Source organism: Tenebrio molitor, chromosome 6 (assembly GCF_963966145.1).
Source record: "Tenebrio molitor chromosome 6, icTenMoli1.1, whole genome shotgun sequence".
Classification (NCBI taxonomy): domain Eukaryota; kingdom Metazoa; phylum Arthropoda; class Insecta; order Coleoptera; family Tenebrionidae; genus Tenebrio; species Tenebrio molitor.
The window spans coordinates 7,777,835-7,803,059 of NC_091051.1; the positions used below are offsets into that span (position 1 = coordinate 7,777,835).

Here is a 25,225-nt window from a genome sequence, read left to right on the forward strand (position 1 = left end):
GCCAATAAGGGTAAAAGGTTTTCATTAAATATAGAAAGGGATAAGCGTTGACTAAAACAAGAAATCATTTTCATCGATTCGGTGATCGGCGGCGGCCTTGACAACAAAAATTATTAATTTCTCATGCAAATCTTCCTCATAAAACAGCAAGACAATGAGGACTAAAAACTTGGTCGAACATTTAAAATATTTCAGTCGTTAATAAATGAGGAACTTCCTAAATGGCTTTAAGTAACTCATAAGTAACAAAATTTCATTTCCATTCTGTTATCTCCATCGGAAACTAAGTAGTTAATTAGTAGAATGAGAAAGCAGGCAGATTAATACGGACGAATTTCAAATATCTTGAAATTTAATCTTAATTCTCTTAAAGTCCTCCACTGTGCATTCGTTCCGGATTATTGTTTAAAAAAGTGAACAAGTTCGGTGCAACAGGCTGAAAATAAAACCCATCAAGAGATTTACCACCGAATCGTTTTAACACAAAGAATTTTAAACATTCAAACAATTTTAAATTGTGGGAAATATAAAATCCTATAATTATTTCATTGTATTGGGTGTTCATTTAAATTTCCGGTAAAAGTTGAAGTTGAAGAGTCGATTGTGAACGCACCACTCGTGTAAAAACACAAACAACGCAACAACTGAGGTAAGATATAAACAGTTGATGCGTTCACAATCGACACTTCAACGCCAACTTTGAGCGGAAATTTAAATGAACACCCGATACATTCAGTGTAACTTTATTTACACTAAAATATATTGCATTTTTTTTTTCTTTTAATCATCTGATGTAGAAAAACTTTCATTGTTGGATAGGGGATAAAAAAATCCTTTAAAAATCATAACATATTATACGACCCTTGTTGTCAATAAAAAAATGGCGTTGCGACTGGGTGGAATAGAAAAGTATAATTTATACCAAAATATGACAATTTAAAATACAAATTGATGTATCCTAGAATATTTCCCAAATATGCTACGTACAACAAATTTTGATCAAATTTTCAGTTAACTTTATTTTGAAAAAGATTAAACTTTTTTTTTTGTAGTTAATGAGTTCTACTCATTATGACCAATTATATACCATTATTTTGTGCGTGGATTTAAAAACACCTTGTACAGTCGAATGTTTTCATTATTACATATGTATTTACATACTTTGTAAACAGACTTATCGAGTCATTTAACATTACGGAAGCATTTTATGGAGAAGCGATGTTTCTTAAAAAGTCGAGAAACTTTATTTCAGATGTTTCTCCCTCGGGTGGATTTTGTAAGAGAGTACCGATTAGACACATTTTCTTCTTATTCGACTTCTATTAATGCTTGCTACAGCATTTCAGTGTAAGTCTGCAAGAGTAAAAATATAGGAGTAATACGAAACGTGTCCAATTCAAGTCTTTTTTGAATTTTATTCATTTATCTGGACGAGGTTAGTCAGCACGGTAGTTTCAAATAAATGTGCCACTCGTTAATAACTCAATTTATCGATAGTAATGAATGATCCTGTTAATGTAATCTATGTAGTGCTTGCAGTAAACACGAAAAAGCCTATTCGAAATTGGTTCATTATTTCTGGTACAAATCAAATAGATGTAAAATGTTCCATTATAACGGGCCTTCAAATAAATTTATATTTAGAGCAACCTATTGAAATTCAATTGTTTGCAAAATGTTTCCAGCGTAGAAAATGACACAAGAACGTCTGACATTTTAACGAAATAAAATTAGGTTAGAAAATATTTTTAATTTTTGTAGTGCATTCTCCCTATTCCCCCTCCACGGAATATGACAATATGAAATTGGGAAAAAGCTTACTATGTAACCTGTGTCACCCCGGAGAATAATTGGTTACCTACAAAAATTATTTTATACTGTTAACAGAATTAGAATGTCGCCTACGCCTACTCTAAATATATTTTTATTTGAAGGCCCGATATTAACAATAAACATTATATTTTTGTGAATATTAGTTTGTATAGTAATAAAATAATGAGATTTATTGTATACTTATTCCTCACTCAAGGCTACATACACAGAAAATTGAAGTTTAAATAATTAATTCTTTCCTTTGGTACACTTGTAAAAATTTATTTTTCCACGAGTCAGTTTGTCATTCTACAAACTGAAACTGAATTTTTTGTGTGTTTTGTTTAAAACGTACATATTTCAGCGACAGCAAAATTGTTGAATTATTCATTAAATTTTCATGTGAACATCAGGTTCTACTTAAAAAGAAATTGTCAAGAGATTCTAAAGTCACTTTTATCCAGCTTTACAGTGTTTCTCTGAGCTTGAGACATATTGTTGCTCTTACGTGTATTACAGCCGAATTATTTGAATGTCCTTTGTGGATGGTGTAATTTTTCTGTAAGAATTAATGATTCATCGTGGATTCGTTATCGTTCGGTTGAGAATGGCATTTCCCTTTTTTTGAAATAAAATTATGTCCGGCACTTATCCCGTAAAAGGATATAATGCAAGCCATAAAAACCCTGCCCCTGGCATTGCATCATGCTGAAAGCTTGACGAAATTAGGGAAATTGAGATTGGTGGACTATGCCCAAGAGAGTCGGGATACTTCCATCGGCGTTACATCCAACTCCTTGAATGAAACGGCTGAGAATGGATCTTCTTTGTGCATGGGGAACTATCTCTATACTTTTTCCCTTCTTTACCGAATGCAAACGGGGATCCCTTAAAAAGAAACTTTTCCGAGCGATGATACGCCCTATATCTCGTCCAAATAAATCAATGGGCGATGTTTCCGAAAAAATAGAGAAAAAAAACATAAAATTACTTTCACCCCGGGTTCTGTATCCTCTTACATCAGGAGGTAGGTGGTTTTATTACTGTGGAGAGAGGACTTTGATTAAAACATGTTTGACTCTTTTTATTGCGGGGTTGTAAATTTTGTTTTATACAACTTTATCTCTAGTTTCAGATGGGGTTGATTTAATTTGGTGACGTTGTCTTTAAAAAGCGGTAAAAAATTAAACTGTTACAAATGCGTTTGTCCAATAATAAATTGATACAGAGATTGCTCGCGGCTCCAGTAAACCACAGCTGTTAAAAACATTTAAAAATGCTTGCCGGATAAACAAAATTAACTACTGTAGGGGTGGGTTTATTTTGAGTGTATTTCTACAGTGTCTTATAAATTATTTGAATCTATACTGCTTAAAAAAATAATTACTACATAAATATAGGAATCTTCTTTGAGTAGTTTATTTTTGGTGCAATTCCGATCAAAAATATGTAAATTTTTTCTAGTCCCCTCTATCACATTTTTTAAAGTTATGTTAAATTATTTATGTTTACTTTTGGAGGAGATTGCATTGTGTGTGCTTTTTAAAATATGTTACGAGCAGATGATATTACATAGTGTATTAAAATTATAAAATATCATTCGTTTGTCACAATTATTGGAAATTTGAGTGTCGAAAAAGTGAACTTTTCACAATTAAGCAGTTGCATAAATGAATGTCTGTTGACAAAACTCATGCCAACGATGGTTATGAATCCGATAAAGTAGCGAAATGCATAAATTGGGTGCATTATTTCCTAGTTGAAACGTCGATCAATTCATGTACGCTTTGCGATGGATACAAATTAGTGTCAGAAATATGAAATAATTAGGACTTTTGCAATCCATATCGACGGAAAGTTTCCGTTTGATACGTTTATTAAGTGACACGTGCCTCCATAAACGTTGCCACCATTCGTTTTTATTGATGGCAAAATGAAAAGGTCACAGAATAAAATAGATTTATACCAGAGATCTGGTTCGTATATTGTAAAAATCACATATTTCTATCATTTTTGTTTTCATTTTCAACCTGATAAATTTTACTCAGTTCGTAGAATCAGACGATGAACTCGAAATGTTTTATTGCTCATTTACTCTCGTATTAATATTTCGAATGCACCAGCTGCGAGCAATTATTGTTTCACGAACTAACATTAAACTCTGTTCGCTAACTAATCGATTACTTTCCAAAGTGTCATAATATCAGATATATTTTTCGGGATTTGACTACAGCTAAATATACTCGTAAGTTGGTTTTAGCATTAGTGTTGGAGCTTATGAGAGTGAACATGTTTATTAACAGTCACGCTTTTGCCTCAATAATCCGGAAAGATATCTATGTGTTGATCTGGTTACCTGTGAAGCATAATATTTAATTTACATTTGCAAACAGGTCGCGAACATATCAAAAAGCAATGGGGATTACTTAAACTACTTAAAGAAACAGTTTTTTCTATGATCACTGAAAATAGTGAGCAAAGATGGCAATTGAATCACTAGTGACGAAAACATATTTTCTCACTAGTGAGCAAAGTGAATGTTCTGCGAGTTTGTCGATAGAGGCCGCCAAATAGGTTGTGAAACGTGAAATTGCTTGGAGTATCACTGACACACAACGCCTAACAACATAACCTCTTTTGTTGATCCACATTTTGTTGTGAAAAACTATTTTCATGAGTTCCTTTTTATACATATTACAGTGCATTATATCTAATGACACTTCGGCCTTTTCAGAATATTTTTAACGGTCAACACACGTCGGAGACAATAATTGATGAACCACCCTCGTACACTTAACAATCACTACACTCCCCAAATTAACTGCATTAGGTGTTTGACACGTTGACCCATATTATGCACCAGTCTCGTTACATTTCGTGTTATTTTGGGCAATATCGATTGTAATTATCGCTTTTGCCTAAGCGTTATATAATGAAGTTGGTTGGCTACACTGTCTAGCTCATATACAGGGTGATTCATATAGTTTCATACATATTTTAAACAGTGGCAGATTCCAATCTCAAAAGACTCTTAACAATAAAATATTGAGTCATACATCAAAAATTGGCAAAAATTTGGTAATTAATTGTTGAAGATAAAGCATGTGCTTCAATATGCTTTATCTTCAACGTTAGAACCTAGACATTTTTGTAAGAGTGTCTAGAGGTCGGAATCTATCACCAGTTAAAGTTTGTATGATACTATATGAATCACCCTGTATATGTAAAATATTTCCTTTGATTCATTCTCAATTGAAATAAATTCTTCCAATTATCTTGTTTCGATTTACGTCTTTTGCCAATCAATGAATACCTTTCAATTGTACAGAATGCTTTTTACGTTTTAATTTTCTATTGAAAAATAATTTCTCTCAATAAATAAATTAAGCATTCGGAAGGCATCGTTAAATTCATCACGTGTTCTTATAAATAGCATCACACAATTTTTCACAGAACCTCATCGAATTAGTTTCCTATTGAATGTGTTGTAATAAGCAACCCTCACTTTTTCGAAGTCCTAACAAGGAGCATTTCATCAACTTGACCCCGGTTCGAGATAAATTGGTCCAATTAGTCCGTTCTAAGCAGATATTCATTTCGAAGTCATCCTCCGACAAAGAGAGACGTGAAAACGTTGATGACGATCACGGCGGATGAACATATCAAAACGTGAACAAAATGAATTTCTCATAATCGACAATATTGATATGGAAAGGTTTATTTACGCTCGTTGCATGCTCCTGTTCCGTTTCGTTTCCTGCTTAATTAGACCACTCTCATGGCACATCATGAATACCGCCAAGCTTACATAGAAATTGCTCAATGGAGATATAATTAATTTCCGTGTTTGCGAGGTATGAACGTCAATAGGTTTACTATTTCAGAGGTGGGCATTATTGAGGATGAAATCGAGATAGCGACGATAAAGCACCAATAGTGTCCACAAGAATCCTTTCGAAAAGATACAGATTAATTTGCAAATTCAAATGCATTGCCGCTCTGATTGGCAGTTTCGAATAACTGTCTCTCTGTTTCTACTTAGTCCTTGTACTTAGTATTGATAAGAAAACATGATAATATACATCTTATGTCATTCCTGGATAACTGAGCTATCTAACAGTGAAAGTCTGATCGAAATCGGCTAAGTGTTTAAGGCTACATAGATATATAAACATACAAAGAAACGTACACATTATCTCTTATCGAAGCTCTAGTCGAGTGACGGAATAAATTTAAATGAATTTTGTAAATTAATTGCAAACAATACATTCTGCCTAGATATGTATAACGATGTGCAACAACAAATATTTGTAAAGTTTTCATTGAGCGGAGTTTTTTTGTTGACTGAACCGAATCACAGAATTGGATTCAAATTTGCTGACGGATACACTGACTGATTAGGTGACAGATTTTATTCACAGCTGCGTCCAGATTTGCTCTATTCACCCCTGATAGATGTTTACGAATGTGTATGCGTCCAGTTTAATGGAATACGTTTTCGGCTGATGTTGACATTTGTAATAGTTTCGAATGGCGACCTACGTGTGTAAATAAGGTAGAGATTCTTAAGTACAACACATTTTCGTTTGCGAATAAAAAAATCATCTTTGACGAAAAAGAAAACAAAGCAGAGCTGGCGTTGCAAATTATGGGTCATGTCGCGAAATTCTATGCAAATAAGTGTTCAATGCATGGGCGGAGACAATTTGTGGTCTCTTATAATAAATCATATCTCATGAATTTTAGACGTTGGAATTACGAGTATAATTGTGCATTTTATTATGATTTTCTGATATAATTGAAAAAGTTTATAAAACAAAGAAGAGCAACATTTCACATTTCGGTAAGCAGGAATGTCAAAGAAACATCAATTTTAAAGCAACGGTGTGCTCTGTTAGCCTAGGAAAAACTTTTCAATTTCGGCAAAGTTTACAGACATTTACTGTGTAATTATTGTTAGCAACAATTATCCCAGAATAATATAAGAAAAGACAGATATTTATTGTACACTGTTTAACAGGTATACAAAAGGTAATGGTTAGATTAATACCTATCTAACACCATTATTTTCGCTATTAATTTTTTTTTTTTAAAACAACAAGTATGACAAAATATCTAATTACTAAGCAAAAACTTAAGTCAAGACATTCGTACCGAGAACCACTCATATTATAACAAATAATAATAATAAGTGGTAAAATGGGTTTTACAATTGAAGAGAAACCATTTTTGTTTGAATGTTAGTTTCGAAACGGGGTGAATAGGCAACCAATAAAACGACTGTGCTTAGCAAGGATAAATCAGTGTACCATGAGGAAGCACTCTTGATTTGTTTTTTTTTTTATATATCCATTTATTGAACGACTGTGTGAAGTATGTCCAGTTTGAATTAAAAATTGATTAAAGTGCAGCTGCAAAGAGAATTCTGGAAATGAAATGAAATTATTCTCACCGTGGTTTTGTTACATCCCTTTGGCTTTTTAATTTTACTTGTTGATATTAAATTCCAGCCGTTTTAACAAACTTCACGATATTATTCATTTAAAGAGCTTTTTAAACACTAATTTTGTAATAAAACTCTAACGCAGTGACTAAATATGTGAAAAATTAATTTCGTTTAGGTTTTTTTAAATTAAAAATCAATTTCCTTTATAACCAGCCGCTACTTTAGAAAAATATTTTGCAAGCTGATACGACGATAAAACAAATCACGAGCCGATTCACATTGTTTGAACTAATTAAGGAGTATGTTTTGGAAATGGGTTTAAGTTTCCCCCTGACAGGAATTTCCATCAAAGCCAATTTTGCGTAATTTCCCATTAGAAGGTGGCTTCCCCCGCAACTTTTTAATAATTTACAGTGATTAGACTCCTGCTTGGAGTTATCACTATTAACTAATAGAGCGAACTAACGGGATGTGGAATACCTAAATGCGGTTATTTCGACGAGCATATTCAGTTTGGGTAATCATCAGAGAAGCGAGCGAGCTGTCTGACTATCATTTTCCACACGAGTAGAGCTTCCTTGTTCCATCATTCAATAAATACCAACGGTATATAGCTCCCTATTTATTATAATCATTTCGGAAACTACAAATTTAACCAGGAAATAGCTCGTGTGATCGCTTCTTATGCAATATTGGTGATGGAATTGCTTCACGACAACGACGTGGACATCTTTTTCCATCTTTCACTATTGGATAGCTCTGAGAAAACTACATCAGTCCTTTTTCAAATATTTTTTGTGCGTAAACAAAACCGTTACTTTCGCACAAATTGAATGAGACATTAAAAGACAGTGTACTGACAAAAGCTTTTTTTGAAGAAAATTAAATTTAAATCTAAGAAAATATCTTTCTAGGCAAATCTCTGAAACTTTTTCCACTACACATTACAAAAATTTATTTTTGCAGGGTTCTGCACATGTATCGGAGAGATTGTAAAAGATCCACCCTATAAATTCTGGGTGAAGCTCAGCAAGCCGCAGGTTTTCGGTAAAATTTATCAGATCCTTGCCGCCAGTTATTTCACGAATTGTAATACTCCTCGTCCTTGACTGAGTATTTTTTCACGTTGGCAAAGGTCGAGCTTGTTGCAGTAGCGAGAAAGTAGCACCGTTTCCACTCTATAAAATTAAAGGGAGCCATTTAAAAGCTCTCATAACCAGTCTATTCGTGATGTAGTGAAATCGTTTTATTAATACTAAAGAGAAGTGTTCGTGTTTACTCAACGATTCGCCGCAATCTTCGAGTACTAATCTCAATTTAATTTGTGTAAAGCTTTCAGTCAGTCATTCAATTACGAGAATAATCCGAAACATAAGTCTAGCTTTTTCCATACACTTCGTCCCCTCTTGCAATTTTAATTCGTTCGAGCCATTTTCATTTGGCCGGACTCAGTGCTTAATTTAATTCTGGATGGAAATTTTTCGACGTTGTAGTTTTGAAATGATGTCCCGGAAAACGTGAAAATGTACATATCCGGCTTATACAAGCCATAAATTTTCCACAAATGAGATGGTGTCACGTTTTGTGAAATCAATAGCGGTTCTAAATTTAAAGCGCAACAAAAAAATTAACCGGATCGAAGGGGCGATGTTTGTTTTCGAAACGAGACCAACTTTCCATTTCCTAACCTAATTCTCTCTGGAATGCTTATTTGCTACGGATCTTCTTGTTTAGGTCCTTATCGCACTTAAATGGAATTGGGTGGATTTGGACGTTGCGCATTTTATCTCAATAATATATCTGATGCGTGCCGCAATTAAGTCAAAATTCCCGGAGGCACGCCGCCAATTTTGCAAGGGATGAGAAAAATTAATTATTAACTTGTCACAAAAGAATGTGACTGTCTTCTAACAATAATTATTTCCCGAATGGGATTTGTTCGTGACTTTCGCCAAGGATTTGGGTTTGTTCTCTGTTTTAAATATTAAAATCAGTCCGCACTTAACGCAGCTTAATCAGTGAGGTTCGGATTGTCGCAGGGAGGCAAATAAAAAACTTTTCTAGAAGCTGATGCCGCGTTCTGAAGAGCGGCACGGGGTGTATCGATTGGGGGATTGCTTCTTGCCCACTGACGGCTCCCTACGCTTACCATTTGTTGTGGTAAGATCAAATGTTAATAAGAAAAGTTTTTTAATCGTTTAAGCGTCAACTTTAAATTACTGTTCTGGAGACAACAGGAATGTTTGAACCTGCCTGGTTCGCAACACAAACGTGCAAAATACGCAAATTAATATTATACGAAGTGACAGGATACAGCACTCAAGAAAATTGAAATTAATTTTGGCTAAAGACCAGAAAGGATAAAGCGTTTGTTCAAGAAATATAATATATTACAATTACATCCTACGGACAAAACACTACTTTCAACAGCAACAAAAAAAATAGAGAAAGAAAAGTATTTTGAAGTTTTCCCGGCGCCTCCGCCATTTTTATGAATTAAGCATAATTATAGTTAAAAACGTTTGTTCTTTCTGTGATGTGTTTATTAACGTAATATAACACTAAAAGTAATCAAGGTGGAGCAGAATATTTTATAATGGAGCAAAAGAAAGGTTTTCAATTTGGCAGCAAGTCAAAAATATTTAAGACAAATTAAACCGTTGTGGACGGTGTAGTTGAATATTATTTTTTTGAAGGTGTCGTTATAAACTACTACTTTATAAATCAGATAATTATAGAAGTAAAAGTCAGCATGAATGACAGAGAATTAGTTCATGAGAATGACGCAAGATCAAGGCGGAATCTCAACCAAAAACAAAAGTTAGATTGGTTTTAGAACTAATGAAGAAGAAACAAATTAAATGGCAACGGAGTTGGTGCCTCAAAATGAAACTAAAATAGAAAAGGGAAAATATTTATAATATTAAAAGTTTTATTGTTTAGTGATTTTGAAATCGAGAAGCAAAAATTAAGTGTGAAATATCAGCTGCCTACAATAAAAGGATTTGAATGACAGCTGCTGGGATATATTGAGGAAAATTGACGACATGATCAAAATCGTGGGTTGGAAAATAAAATCACTAAGAAATTATGCACCCCTGTAGTAAATTGAATCTCGGCACTAAAGTTTATTAGAAGGCAAAGATTAAAAGAGTCTTTAGAAACGAGAAACGAGCAGGAGCAACCTAACAAAATTGGAAAGAAGAAGAGGATAAAAAACAAACAAATAAATTTGATTAATGAAGTAGGAGTGTAAAATAAAGAAAATTCTTGGGACAGGTTAATTTGTATTATTAACCGGAGCGACCTAACAATAGGGAGGATAAAAAACAAAAAGAGGATAAAAAACAAACAAAAAACCTAATTAATAAAGTAGGAGTGTAAAATAAGAAAAAATTCTTCGGACACATCAATTTGTATTCATAGGAGCAACCTAACAAAATTGGAAAGAAAAAGAGGATAAAGAGCAAACAAACAAACTTAATTAATATAACAGCAGTGTAAAATAAGGAAAAATTTTCGGAAAGGTCAATTTTTATTAACTGTTTGTTATCTTTTGGTAGAGATTAAATTTTTGTATTCCACCCAATGGCGACGTAAAGGTCAGTTTGCTTTGTATCAAGAAAAGAGGAGAAGTCAGAACAGAAAGAGAGAAAGCAAGTGTAAAAATAGTTCATAAAATTTACCAAGAATCCAAGGACAAATTTTCTCTGTGAATACAAAACTTAACGTTTTTAACAAAATCCAGATGAAAATAATATTTTGTTCCAATCGCGTAAAGCTTATGCATTTTCATAAATCAATAGTTTGTCAAAGTGGATTTACTTAAACCGCTGTCCTCTTTTCTAATGTAAATGTTAATAGCTTTATGTCTCGTGGTTGCCTTTTGCATTATCAGCTTGCAAATTCACTCTTGTAAAAGAGATTTATAAATTGCCATTTAAGTCTCGATCGTGCTAAATCTTGATCGACGAGACTGCGAGTGTACAGAGAAGTATCGAATACTGTTGAAGATAATGATTTTTCTGTTTTATCACGAATAAAATTTTTAGTTGTAATCCACCTAATCAACGGAAGAAGGCAATGAGTGGGAAAAAGATAGAAGAAATAAAATTCCCAATGTTAAAATAAGACAGACGATTGCGCAGGAGTCGGTATGGAAAGCGTTATTAAGCTCTTTTTGTATATCGCGCGCTGTCACTGCTTAGAAGTGGCTAAAGCTACAAACAATCATAACCACAGACAATTAAACTATAGTAAGACGTCGCATTGCTACCCAATTTTTGGAAACACGATTCCAGCGCGGCGCGAGCAGTTGGCCGAACTAATTTTATAAAGCATGCTTGATGGAGTTGTTTAAATTAATAATTTTGTCCTCATTTAATATTAATTTCAAATGTAAAATGTCTTTAAAATGCACAACGTTTTATTAATTATGAGAAAAATTAACAATAAATGAATTAAATTAAAAACTAGAACCAAAACTAAAATTAAATATTCAGAAAATCCCCATTTTCTTCGTAAGTAACATGTCTTTGACGATTTTTTTTTAAATTCTCTTCTTACGTCCTGCAGTTTTTTTTTTATAAATGATCAAATTGATTGATGCATCCAACAATTTTGTTTTAATTTCCAGAAAATGGCTTTTACAAATAAACCATGAAAATTAATTTTTCGTTCTAAGGCGATACGTAATTTCTTTCCAATACTTCTTTTATTCAAAAATACACTTAGATCGTAAATTTTGGCAACACAACACACAACTCTTCTGTTATACATATATACATAGTGGGTCGATAAAAACGGTACCAATTTTGTACGCTCATATTTTCCTGAGTTATTATGTGTTTTTAATGAGTAATATTCCAGTGAAAAGCTCAATATTTATAGAAAAGGTTGTTGTTGTCAAGAACTCAAAAATTGTGCGTCACAACATGATGACATGCAAAAATTCTCTCAATTATAAGTTTTACAGATATGGTTCAATATGCTCCCCATTTTTATTAGCTACCATTTGCAATCGTCTTCACTAGTGATTGATGGAGCAATATCAACATCGCACCGAGTGGCACAAACAATCATATACCTTGAGCTGAAGGCTCCTGAACAATTAACGGAATGCTGGAATCAGCTACCTCAGAGACAAATATGTAGCTTCTGTAATTGGGGACGGACAAAGACGATTACAAATGATAGCTAATAAAAATGGAGGGCATATTGATTGAACCATATCTGAAAACTCATAATTGAGATAGGTAATCTTCAAAACCAGAATTTTTGTATGTCTTCATGTTATGACGCACAACTTTTGAGTTAGGACTATCTGCACAGCAAGAGGCCTTCATCTTTTCTATAAATATTGGGTTTTTCACTGGTATATTAATCATTTAAAAAACTTAATAACTCAGGAAGATATGAACGAACAAAATTTGTACCGTTTTTTTCGGCCCACTGTGTATTTTAGTTTCAATTTTAACTTGTCATGCTCCTTAAAAGAATAGGTACCGGGGGCACACACTATTGTTTGGTTTCTTTTTGTCTTGAATTGAAACTGAAAGTATAACTTTATTAAGAAGTTTCATCACTTAAGTTTTTACCTTTATAAATTACGTAGCAGATTCACAAATTGCCCAAAAAGTAGAAAATGTTATTTTTTTCCTTTCTTTATTGTTTTCTTATTGACAATTTCTCAATACTGAAAACGTTGGCTATTGTAATTACTTTCATTTAATAAATGGCACTAATTCCTACCTTTTTATTCACAGAAAGTCTTATATCTTTAAAAAGTACATTTTTATTTTTCTCAGAAAAGTGTCACATTTGACAAATATTTTTTGACTGTTTTAAATACAACGGTAATAGTCGAAATTTTACGAATAAATACGACGGAGTGTTTTGGCCAACTGCGTGCGGAGCAGCACCGTCGAAGCTATTCCTACATTACTATATGGGATTGAAGTGTCTTACTATAGTTTAATTGTCTGTGGTCATAACACTCATTCACAGCTGAATGTCGGTTATTGACACGGTTATTGAGATTAAAACAAGAGAAAATATTAGTTAATTCTTTAAAGTGCTATCATGGTTGCGAATTGCTGTGTACCTGGTTGTAAATAAAAATATGGAGGATCGACAAAGTCAAACTTGCTTGCTTCATACCTTGAAACGTTAAATATTACTAAAAATTGCACTAAAAATGTTACTAACTTCTGGAAGTGGTTAAAGTCGCATAGGCAACACTCCTGACAACTGCGCATGTATGGAAAAGCATTTTACGCACATTGAATAGGTGGATAAGTATTCCTAGTGCACGAACAATTTCCGAGAATTTCACCAATATTAGTGAGTCCGACGGAATTGAAAATGCAACCCACAATACATTTGCAAACTTAAAGTGGAAATTTGTTTTTTGATTTAAAAACATAAAAAAAGTTAGCTGTGCAGTTTCGTAAATTTTGACATAAACGTCAAATGAAATTGTGAAAAAACGAAGAGTTTTTAGGAAAATATTTATATCTGCATAAATAAGCAACGGCAGAAGCTTTTTTATTACATTCGCCATAAATAAGGACCATGTTTGTTTATTCATCGCTCAAATACATTTTAATCGCCGTATTTGGACTTTTTCGAAATGTATTGTGGGTTGCATTTTCAATTCCGCCGGGTTCATTATCACTCGTGAAATACCCTGTATATACAGGGTTATTCACGTAAGATGACGAACCTGACCAGGTAAAAATGCAACCCAAAAGTCAATTCACAAAGCAATCTCGATCCCTATTACATTATCCAGCATTATCAAAATACAGCTTTTAACGTCAGCCAAATGAATGTGAAGTTCTGACAGAAAAATACCTCTCTCAATAAAATATGATTTAATAAGCGATTAAAATCACAAAAGTAATGGGTAAGTAGGATCATATCGGTTCTGTCACCATTCGAAAACCTTTTCAAATACTAATTATGAACGAAAAATGCACTGACAGATATACCTTTCAAATTAATAAAATACTACTCGGATTCTTAATTTAATTTTTAAATACCAAAACACAACGAATGCTTTGTAAAGTGTATTTTGGGTTGCATTTTTGCCTGGTCAGGCTCGTCATCTTATGCGAATAACCCTGTATATTTATTAAATTAATACATACACTGCGTTTTTTATTTCGCTGAACATACAATGTAAAATGGCTATGTTCAGTTCTAAAATGAGTCAATTCATTTGAAATAGGCAACCAAACTTACAGATCCATGAATCCTATGTTCAGTAAAATAAAAAACTCACGGTATAAACATTAATTACTTTTTTTTTATTTGTTTCTCCTTAATTATGAAAATAGTTAAAGAAGGATGTAATAACTGTCAAGTAAAAGAGAATTTAAATATAGGCAATATTGACGTAAGATTTTTTTTGAACCCTGTAATTTTTTAATTATCTTCTGTTATTTCTACTACAAAAGAACATTCAAGTAAATGCTAAATCATACATTTGCTTGACAGAAAAGACTGATATTGTATTAATATGGTTTCGTTGCTTTTCAGAAAAGTAGATATATATTAGAGGAACTTTAAAAATCGTGCCTCAATGTTAGATTGTAGTCTTAGCTGCCGAGGGTAATTGATTTTAGATTGTGTTGAGATTTTACTACACAGTTTATAGATACGAAGTGTCGTTCAATGAACGGTTAACCTTCTTTGTGCCAAGTGCTGATATTCAATTACCCAATACCAATTTTACGTTATAGTTTTTATTAAACTTTGGATTTGGATTCGATTAATACTCGAGATATGAGCTAAAACGGCAATAGCGAAATTAATAATGTAAAAAATTCATCAGAGTTTTCTAGACACGTATATGTACTTAGTTCGGTTCCAGTCAAATCTTTTTCTCTTTTTCGAAGTGCAGAAATTGAATTATTTTGCGAGTTTGTAGAGTAAAAAATGTCATCTGCAAACGAGTCTATACATTTTGCAGCGTCGGTAAATTGGGTTCGGTTTAAATTAGCGTCTTGCAAAACGAATTTTTTAAACGAATCGAATTGTTCGAGGTCCGCATGAGGAAGCTTCGAATTGAAATTCACGCCGTGAATCAAGCGCTTAAGGAGCAGTCCTTGTAAATTTTATCGGTCGGTGTAGTACACGAAGCATGATTATGATTTACGATTAGTGCTTTATGTTTACCGAAAGGATAATAAAATAGGTTTAATGATTTTTGGGATGCATAGTACAGGTAGAGGCGAAAACAAGTCGAAATGTTCTCTTAATATCAGACTAGGCTAATAAAATTTACATATTCCTGTAGGGATATTATTTCAAATATTAGCAAGGGAATACATTTGCGAGTGATATATTATTTGGGTTGACTTTTATAATATCGTATTGGAGAGAAAACGGTCCCAATAAGAGTGCAGTAAACTTTACGATCTGCCGAGTGAGGTTATAGGTTTAATTTGGTTGCCCCAGAAGGTCTGCATTCGACTCTTACCGGTCAATATATCAATTCCTTCGAGCTCAGCTATTTTCGATTTTGCTCTATCTAGGAGCGTTGAATTATTATTGTAAAAATCCCATGAAACCGAAACGAAATTAACTCGTTTTAACAAATTTTCTTTTTTGTTGTTGCCGCCCTCACGCTTTTCGGACAGATTCCATTTCCGAGGATCCTTCCGAACGACGTTTCCGTTTCTCGCTTACTTTTCCAGCTTTTTATTGCAATATTGATGTCTTATAATCGTTCTATTCCATTTTAGTGCCTCATTGTTCTCCCATCAATTAGTGTTTTCCAGCGTTATCTTTATTTCACCACCTGCTTTATATTAATTTATTAAATGGACTGCTGGAGCACATCTATTTTAGTTCTCACATAAATTCCCACTCTTGGTGAACCTCGCAAATAATAATTGAAATGTATTTTAAAATTGTCCCCATTTTTTTTTACAATTTATTTAACTATTGGTGTATATCTGTAGAGTTTTTTAGTATTCAATTCATCACCAATAAATCAATAAAACAAAGTTTTTATATTTAATCTTGCTTAAATAATAACAAAGATAACGAGTTTTTCCGCACCACTAAGTACCATTTTTATAAAACATATTTGCGTTTTTCTTAACTATTTTTAAAGCAAGAGTAATACAATTTTTTGCATTCGATTCACTAAAATGAAGTATATAAAATGCCGTTTTTATATTTGATCTGGCTTAAACGATACTAGAGATATCGTTAGATTTATTTAAAAATTATCCCGGCGCCTCCACCATTTTTACAAAATTGTACTGTAAAATATTAATTTGTTGTTTTAAAAAATTGCTACATTGACAAAATCGAAAATCGTCTCAGTTTGGAAGAATTTCAGCTGTCGAAATGATATAGCACAAACAGCAATCTATCAAAAAAACTCCATCTGAATAAGCTAAGCGGCAGCGAGTTGCCTAGGGCTTGTTCGGAAACTTCAATCGAAGGAGAAAGTTTAACAGTTAATGAAGTTGACCAAAAGAGTTCTGATTTAGTTCCGGCAGTTTGAAACAGAAAAAGTATCCGCGTTCAATTACTGATAGGTCGGACCTAAAAGGAAGATGTCAAATTTAAAATAATTGTCATTTTCGGAACGCAAAATGCGCGACGTATAATGATTTAGAAAATTTGATAGATTTCGGCACATAAAGCAATGGCAAATCCTTGGAGATCCTTGTGTGCATTTTAACGATCGATTGAACTCACTGTTTGAAGTAGTTGTGCACTAGTTTTTCTCAAAAAATAAACAGGATGTTTATAAACTTCCGTACAAATATCGGCTTTCAAAGCACTACAGCTGCTAGTCTCAACCAAACCGTTTCCTTTTATTTATTCGTATTGGATTTTATTATGAAACCGACCCTTCTCGTTGCAGAAATGAGAAATAAGAATAGTTGATCCGAACGGTACCGTTAGATTTTTCAAACGGAAAATTATGAAACTGCACTCGATAGATTGAAAGTTTCGATTTTGTTCGGAAAGTCAATAATTGTTTGATGTTTATGCACGAAATTAATTTACAAAACAAATTACACAGTGCCGGTAATTCTATTATTGTTATCAGTACGCAATATGAATTAGTCAATATTATATGACACATCTATATCTACGTTTGGGAAAATGTTACGTGATTTATTAGTTCAGGCGTTATCTGAATTAATTTGTGTATCTGGTCGTTTTGTATTGCTGCTCCATTACAATTGCTAAATATACCATCGTTCCGTTCCTGTCATGAATTAAGGATAATTTAAGGCCTTTTTAACATAACAACATCGTCGAAGAGATAAAAAAGCAGCCTAACGAATTGGAGACCCCAAGTTCACTAATTTTCTCGTAACATGCAGATTAATCGACCGGTACAAGACTTGGCGCGAACGAAATGTTGTTTCTTTGCTGTTTCTGGAACCTATTCGATTTTCCCAGAACGAAGCTTGACGTGAAAACCCCGTCGATGATAAAAATATCTTTATATTGACGAAACATTTGCAGGAAACCAGGAAAAAGCTTGAGATCAAAGTGCTACACAAATTAATTGGTAGGACATCAGTCTGAATAAAACATTTTTGGTGATACTCAATAACTTAATACCCAATACCTCAATAACTATTCACATAATTAATTGTACTTTTTATCCCACTTATCGGCTTTTATAATTATAACGGTTGTTCAAAGAATTTGGGGTCACGTGCCGTCATGCTTACTTCTGATTTGTTAACGTATGGCGGAGCTTCATCATATGTCAAACTAAAAATATCAATCGTCATTTATTCAGTGAACAAGTAACGCTCTGAATTATTTCTTTGGCAAAAAACAGTTTACATTACAATGGATGAAAGTGAGATTCTGTATGCGAAAGAAACGTCAAAGTGTACAGTCTGTTTGACAGAAAATTTTTTGAACGCTCCTTACCTTCAGTTTAGCAAATAATTGTTTGTTTACCTTACAAGTTATTGTCAGTTTTTAATTTTATTCCCCAGTTAGAACGTTTGTTGAGTCCTTGTTGGTTTGATGGCACACAATTTAGAGAAACATTTTAATATGAGAATAGTTGTAGAACTTTAAACAAACGAGCAGTTCGAATCGCTTAATTTGTTGTAGTGTATTTTCATCAGACAGTTCTAAAGTTTTAATTGGATATAATACACACAATGGGAAAAGAAAATTTAACGTTTTGTTAATATTAAAAGTGGGTTAATTATAAGTAACGAGATTCACATTAAATCCACTAAAATAATAGCTTTTTTTTGTTTTAGTGTACCATGAATATATTCTGGGTCCACTAGTCCATCCACAGAAGTCAGCGTCGTCGACCCTTTTTACATCACTAACCGCCAAGCTGTTCAAAAATAATATCTATGGATATCTCTTTTACCTCGATAAAGAGAATTTTTCTCTGCCGATAAAGGTACGTACAATCCAACTTTTGCAAAATTCTAAACAATGTGCTTAATTAAAATTCCGGCTAAAACCTTCCAGATGATTAATCGAAAATCTATTTACCAATTTCCCGTTATCTTTCTGCGATAAATAAACTGTTCCATTCCATCTGCTAAATTCTCTGGGGTTATGAAGAAGAGAGCGAACATGTTCCAATAAAAACCGCTTATCGATTACACAATAAAAATAATTTACTCCCTTAAAAGGCGTCAAAACAAATTTAATTTACTGCGGCATCGTGTAAATTATCGTCTTCTTTCCTCCCTCTTCTCTTTTTTCTGCTGGCAATAACAATTGCGTCAAATTAGAATAATTGTAAAATCGAATTGGACCGAATAAAAAATCGATACGGCACAAAGTATAAGACTCACAAAAATGTTGATTGAAGTAAGGGACAATTAAGCTCTATGTGTGTTCGTTTTTATGTGAAACCTTTCAGAGCCCCCTATTTAGCATAATATTCTAGAAACAAAATAGCAGCTGCGATTCAATTTGTTTTCAGAGGGAAGCAAATAAAAATAGGTGTAGCCAAATGAAAACAATATGCAAAGTTTCTACCATTTGTTGTTCTATTTTGTCTAAGTTCAATTTTATGAATAAGTTATGTGAAAAGGTGCACAAATGTTGCAACGCCACTCTCCACTAAATTTCTCATAACTTTAGTGCTTGGTTTGGAACCATTCTTCAGCTTTTTGGTTTCATGACAACACATCGTAACGCTATTGTACTACCGTTTTAGGAGTATGAGTTGTTTCATTGGAACTTTTAAATCTTGTGACGTAACACTGTACAGTTGGTTTTACAAAAACGGGAACTGTCAGAATCAAATTAACACATTTTTACAATATTTTCATAGTGTGAAACCTTCTTTCGAGAGATAGGTTAGAATTATGGTCAAAATTCAATGATATTTTTAAAAATGATTTAATAGGTATTGTCAACTAGACAATTAATTGACAAATAGACAAAACCAAATTTACATTAGGAAAATTTTCCTTTCCCGTTTTTTTCGCAGCCAACTGTAATAGTCTAATTCTTTCCAACTATAGTAAAAACGTTTTAGATGTGGTTGTCAAACTCAAGGTCGCTTAAAACTTATGACTGAACTAACTGTACGTTAGTGAGAAATCTGTCATAATAAATTCAACATACCTTATAAGCACGCCTAGTTACTTTTCCTGGTAGTGCCAACTTAACAACAAGTCCCCAATTCAGATCTATAACGTTCCGGCAATAGAACAATATTATTGAGTAACTCATTTTTACACATGTAAAAAAAGTGTTTGTCGCTTGTTTTCATATTTAAACTATTTTTACGTGATACACAAGACATTTTAGCAATTTTTAGAATTTTTATTTATCTGTTTGTATTCACTTAACTCAAAAAGTAATGGAACGATTTATTTTAAACAAAGTTTGTTGGAAGACAAAAGTTTTCGATTGTGTCCTACACTTTGTTTCCCGTGACATAATGTCGCAGAGCAGTGCAGTAGGGTTAGAACTCTGCTGAGTGCATTGCTGTGTAGAGAGCTCGCCTCGCGTTTCTACTTCTTTCTAATTTTTAATTTAACTATTAGTGTAATTACACAAATTATAAACAAATTGTTTACAATATAAATTATGATGAAATACGTATGAACAAATTCATTCAATATATGTAATGTGTTGAAGTTTAAAAATAAGTTTTACATTCTACTTCAAATTTGTATAAATACTTTTCTACTTCATTAACAAACAAATGGACAGAGATATGGATTTATATTTGTTAGTGTAGCTTTTAGATTTTTATTAATAACAAGAAAATAATAACAACTTTTCTCGCCACCACTGCGTTGGACCTCCATATTTTCGTCATGTTATCATCTCGACACAAGAAATCCAATTCTCGCTACACAATGCAAGACGCTCGCGTTTAAAAATGATTGAAACTTGTAGGGAACGTATGCAAAAAGGGTCATAGTTAGCATTCCGGCATTATCACTACACATACATAACGCCGATAAAAGTTCTTTCATTCCGTTTTATGCCACTTCTCTGTTATCTATTCCTCTTTATAGTCGGTAATAATCATGTTGAGTATTTCAAGCCTTTTAAGTATGCGACTGCCCCGTAAGAAACAGAAAAGAAAGAACAAAATGCCCTTGCACGCCACTGGTTTTGCTGTCTCGTGTTCACCTAACTGGAATTCAAAACTGTTTTCGAGATAAATTTATTACCGGTTCTGCACAAAACACGGAATATGCGCATTAAAAATTTTTTGTTATTGCATACGTAGCCAGACTATTAAATCAAATGTTCAGACAGGGTGTAGTCCTTCGAATTGTCCTTCGCCGTGCAAATTCCCATATTTATTTCTATGGTGTGAATTTTTTTGTTGCGGATCTGTTCTTAATTTTTGAGTTATGCAAGGAATGTGACATTGTCAGGATTCTAAACAATCTTCAAAGCGGAAAATAATCAAATTAATGTAATTTCCATTAGAGAAAGATCGACAAAGGGACCGATAAATATTATCTCGAACCTAATCAGCGCCCTCAATTCAATAATAGAATTATCACAATGAATAACTAATACATTGGCGGACCTTTCGCTGTCAGTATTAATTTGCTGTTTAATGTGATTAATACACACCAAGCATGTTGCAATTAGAGTGGATAAATGAGAATTAAGCTGAATGGTTCAGCTTTTTTAAATCCTCCTTTTTGAGAATGTATTAAATTTGAATGAGGGCTTGCGCCCAGAGGATTATCCCTTTAAAAATTAATTAACTAGGCAAACAAAAATTTCGTTAGAATTTTATGTTAACTGTGAAATATTTGAAAATGGATTAGTATTAATCACATATTATATCCCAAGTGCAAAATTTTTTATCGGAAATTTTTTTGCTAATGAACGAAAACATCCATAAATGAGGTCAGAAGACCAATTATTAGCAAATAAGAGCACGAGACGAAGTCGAGGGCTTTGGTCTTCTGACCGAATAATTTATGGATGTTTGAGTACATTAGCAAAAAATTTGGCGATATTAAAATTTTGCACGAGGGGTATACGGCTGATTATTTCCTGAATAGAATGAAACCAAACGCATTATTTCAAATCCTTTTTATTCAAAATAATTTATTTAAAAAAAAAATCAGGTATCGGCATTTTTTATCAGATTATTGCACAGTGTGCATTTTAGAGAAATTTTATCGGGTTATTTTTTGTTTTCTAGTTTTGATTGGTCAATATTTGTCACGCAATTGGTTGCTAAACACATGAAGGAAATAATCAGTACAAAAAACAAAATATAACTCGACCTTGAATTCTGCGTTAGTACCCCAACTTTTTTTGTAGGAAAATTAAAAAAAAATTTCTGTGCAAAAATGACGCTCAGAAGTTTTTGTTCTTCTTACAATGTGATAAAGTTGTTGAAACGCTTTGAATTAGATATCAGCCAAAGAGTTACGACGCTTTATGATCTTAGTGACAATGCAACCAACCAATTACTGTTGCTAATCCGCTACGCTAACACTGTAATTACAAACCATGATTATTTATTACTGATTGATGAAATATTGCACTGTATCTCGTTGTAAATACTGTTATTAAGTCTGCTTTGAAGTGTTACTTAACTCTCGTCAGGGTTGCCATAATAATTTAACATTAATTATTTGCTCATTAATAAAGTGAATGCCATTTGGGTGCAAAAATGTGCTTACATGTTTCTTGAATCAGGTGCGGACGATTCAAAAGCAATTCTTTTTTAGTAGTAGAACTAGTAAATGTAGAGGAAGCAGAAGCTAATGATATTTTAATGATTGATTTAATGAATGATTTTTTGACTATATTATTGGCAGAATCTTCAACAATAAATCACAATTATCATGCAGGGAGCTTTTTTTTTATTCTGCAAAGTCCTCAAGAAGAAATCAAGAGGTAAACTTCAGACAAGAATTTTGTTGCTCTTGTTCACAACTCAAGCTGAAAAACGTGTGGTATAAGACAGAGGGTTTGCGGAAATCAATCGTCCGTCATAGAACCCTGACCTAACTTTTATTTATCATTTAAAATTCGCTTTGGGTGTATTTGTCGACAGTTTTTTGCACCTGTGAAATATAAAATAACGGTTATCTCCTACTGTCAGGTTCATCTTTGGGAATGAGTAGCGTTTTATGCTCTTGAAATGATGTTACATAATTCCAGCATCTGACGACTACAAATTGGGACATAAAAATATAAATTTTCCTATAAAAGTAACAAAAACAACTGTAATGAAATATTTGTTTTAAACTCTGAATAAATTTAAAGCTGAGTATTAATTCTTTTTTCTTTTACGTAGTATGAGGATGGGTTTATTGTAAATACAATTTGTGATTGTTTGCGTGTTCACTCTTTTATATTTTTTTCTGGAGTTAGCTGAATATAAAGGATATTTATTTATAATGCGTGAGGCAGCTTTTATGTGCTCTACCTCAGGTTAAACTCAAAGCACAATAAACAATTCTCCATAAGGAATGATAAATAAATATGTGATTAATTTACAAAAATTTGTAAGAATCACTTTGGTGACAGTATATTTCCATTTTGAGTGATTTAAGAAAGAACATGTTACTTTGTAATATATTTTGAAGGAAACAGCGAAAGAGAGAAAAGCAAAAAGGAAAATAATTTTTCTGTGAAGCTTTTACAATAAAGATTTATCAAAAACTTGCGTCGTTGTGATGACAGCTTTTTCAACAAGTTTTCTACCCTACGAGATTTTCTAATTCATTTGTTTAAAGCAATGTGTGCCTTTGGTTCTATTATAAGATAATCGGAACATTTTTCAAAAGACTTAATTATGTTCCACAATATTATCTGGTTGTTCCAATATGAAATTTGCTAACATCTAACTTGTTAATTAATTTTTTTCCTGCTGCGAATGACATTTAGACATTTAATAAAAAGAAATAAAATCGGAAAATAATTACATAATAAGAATCCCAATGAGTGCGGCAATGAAATTATTATTAAAAAAAAAAATAAATAGCACTAGTGCGGTATGAAATTGACAACTCAAAAATACAAGTCAACGCAAGCAAATTACAGCACAAAATAAGTTTCACCTCCGAAAAATTTTAAATTTCTATTTGTTGTTATTCGGTAACTAAGCCTTCATCTTGAAAAAAAATAGACATTATTGTCACCCGGATTAATTTATTATTCTATCAAAGTCAGGCTATTTTAAGATAATTTTAACAGTGATAGATAAAACTTTGTACGATATTCCTGGGATATTATACATATTATTACATTACATTACATTATTGCTCTCTGTGTAATGGTGGTTGTGTTGTGATTTTGTTTTGTGTATCATTTTCTTTTTGGCAGGGCTTCTAATTGGGCGTCAAGCCTGTTAGCCGTCAACAATAATAATAATAATAATAATTATTATTATTATTATTAACGCAGTATGTGATTATACCTACTCAGTCTACGGCCTCGTGGGACAATTATTCACAATACGTGCGTTAATAATATCTATATCCCACTTATATCGTAAATCACTCTATTATTCACTTCATCTTCTTCAAGCTTAATATACATAAAATATCTTGTATTAATTACTGTAAACAAGATTTTGTAGATGTCTTGTATGTTTTTAGTGCACATTTTATTCAGTTTACAGCATTTCAGCCATCAGAAGTTTCTGGCGTTTGTATTTCAAGTACAGAAGTTGTATAATAGCAAATTTAATTAAAAAAGCGTTTTGTCTTTCTAAAAATATTTTAATTTAAATTTAACACGGAACAAGATGAATTTGCAAGCTGTATGTGATTACATGTAGTCGGGCTGGATTTACTGCGGAGATTATTCAACTACTAAACGGATGATTTTTATAAAACCTTTGTTTAGTTTTAGTTCGCACGAGATAATGTGCGGTTAAGCCCCACAAATAGACGTCCCTTTAAATTGGTTATTTATTCCGAACGAATGGACGCAATTAATTTATAGAGAGCGAACGTAACGTAAGCAGCGTAACTCTATCGTCGACGCCATAAATAATCCCCCGGAAGTCTCTCGATATTTCCGGAATTTCCTGTCCACATCGCCAACTTAACAAAATGTACATATTTGTCGAAGGAATCAAATCAAACAGTCCCCCGGTCAATTTTCGCAACACCCGGTGTGTCTGTGATATTTTTTTTTTCACGGACCGCTGCAGTAACTTGATTTATTTGCAGTTTGTTCGCAACTTCCTCTACTAATGATGGAAACAACACATCAAAAATGTATTTTCCGCTACAGATCGAGTGATGCGAACGGAATTATCCGAAGGCATTAATTTGTGATGGCGTGAAAAACAACGAAACGTGATTCTGGTTGAGCTGCCTTCGGGGTCTCTGACGTTACATGAAACGGAAAGCAAAATGGCGACGGGGGGCGGGGTGGCACTGCTGCCAACAAAACACAGAGCGATATATATAAAATAAGAGCGAGTTTGTGCGATGATGAAAAGAACAAGTCGACTGTGACGAGCTTTATCGACTATTT

The 25,225-nt window shown here is 33.0% G+C and overlaps 1 protein-coding gene and 1 long non-coding RNA gene across 5 annotated transcripts in view; one reads left to right on the forward strand and one right to left on the reverse strand.

Moving 5' to 3' along the window:
• The window catches only part of LOC138132936 (chondroadherin), a 125,504-nt gene that overhangs the window by 64,459 nt on the left and 35,820 nt on the right, over positions 1–25,225 (forward strand). For all 3 annotated transcript variants that reach the window (XR_011160223.1, XM_069050673.1, XM_069050672.1), the window contains one exon: positions 18,526–18,677. The gene's annotated coding sequence lies outside the window, so the exon portion shown is untranslated. The remainder of the gene's footprint in view (positions 1–18,525; positions 18,678–25,225) is intronic.
• Positions 11,861–13,187, reverse strand: LOC138133942 (uncharacterized). 2 transcript variants are annotated; one of them, XR_011160579.1, is made up of 3 exons: positions 13,010–13,185; positions 12,856–12,953; positions 11,861–12,809 (listed from the first exon to the last, which is right to left on the reverse strand). It is a non-coding gene; the product is annotated as an uncharacterized lncRNA (long non-coding RNA). The 2 variants fall into 2 exon arrangements; XR_011160578.1 differs by having other exon boundaries at positions 12,856–13,187.